The sequence below is a fragment of the Triticum aestivum genome, chromosome 2D (assembly GCF_018294505.1).
Source record: "Triticum aestivum cultivar Chinese Spring chromosome 2D, IWGSC CS RefSeq v2.1, whole genome shotgun sequence".
Lineage (NCBI taxonomy): Eukaryota > Viridiplantae > Streptophyta > Magnoliopsida > Poales > Poaceae > Triticum > Triticum aestivum.
This window is the reverse complement of record NC_057799.1, coordinates 10,684,143-10,685,564: the sequence shown is the minus strand read 5'-3', so window position 1 is coordinate 10,685,564 and position 1,422 is coordinate 10,684,143.

Genomic DNA, 1,422 nt, shown 5'->3' with positions numbered 1-1,422 from the left:
ATCTGCAACTACGAAAGAAAAATTAAGATAAATTTAACCATATCATGGAACATATGTATCGAAATTAGCCCCTACGAAATAACTCATAAACTAGGGTTTAAACATATGTCACTCTCATAACTCGTCATGTACTTATTACTCCCCAATGCCTTCCCCTAAGGCCAAACATGATGATAGTCAACGTTCACACGACACCACTAGAGGAAGAACAACATACATATCATCAGAATATTGAACGAATACCAACTTCACATATATACTTATAATAAGACTTCTCCCATGTCCTCAAGAAAAAAAGTAAATACTCGCAAACATATTCATGTTCAAGAACAGATGGGTACTGTATATGATTAAGGATTCGAACATATAATCTTCCATCAAGTAAACCAACTAGCATCAACTAGAAGATGTAATCAACACTACTAGTAACCCACAGGTACCAATCTGAGATGAATGGTGGCAATGTTGCGCATAAAAATAGAGGGCGCGGCACATTGATCATAGAAGACCTTGGCATTGCGATTTCTCCAAACATTCTAGAGAATGACAATGTAGACCATGGAAAGCTGCGTTTCTGTGTGTGGTGCTAAGACTTAACCATCTAGAGTCCAAAAAACATTAGTTCTAATCCCAACTAAAAAAACATCTTGTCATCTATTTTAGTTATCCAATAAAAGCACAATTTGAAGGAGAATCAGAGAGATATGGAACAAATATTAACAAAATAGGAAAATATCATGCCAATGATGTCATGGATCATTTCCTTATTAATGGATCATTTCATCCACACTAGATGAACCCATTGCGTACAAGGCGTAAAACAAAATGCAACCAAGAAGGGAGGCTAACTATATGAAATATAATCGAAAGAAATGCTCGTTGCACCAACAGGGCAAAATCAAATACAATTGACAAACCAAAAATTTTCTTAATATTCATGGGCCTTCGCTAAACAAAATGAAGAAAGAGTTGAAGGAAATCATCAGCTTGGGATGTGACGGTGGGGTGGGGGTGGAAATCGTATATATCAGTAAAGACCTACTCAGATGCACAATTACCTTTCAAAATGGTTTGGATTCCAAATATGCCACAAAACATTTGCACCTGCTATACATACACCACCATCTTGAGTTGATCAGATGTTGACTAGTTAAATGTAAGCCTTATCAGATTATTTTGTATCATATTAACCATTATAACCATTAAATCAATATCTTCAAAGATAAAACATTGAAACATATGGGTTGTATCGACAAGCGTGCCCCTTCTATTTTGCATGCTTGCTCTCGATCGTGAATTATCTTTTAAATGCGAACCAGTATGGGATTATATTTCTATTAGCACTAGTGCAGAACCGGGCTTCAGCGTCGGTTCGTAAGGGCCTTTAGTGCCAGTTCTACAATCGGCATTAAAGAGGGGAGA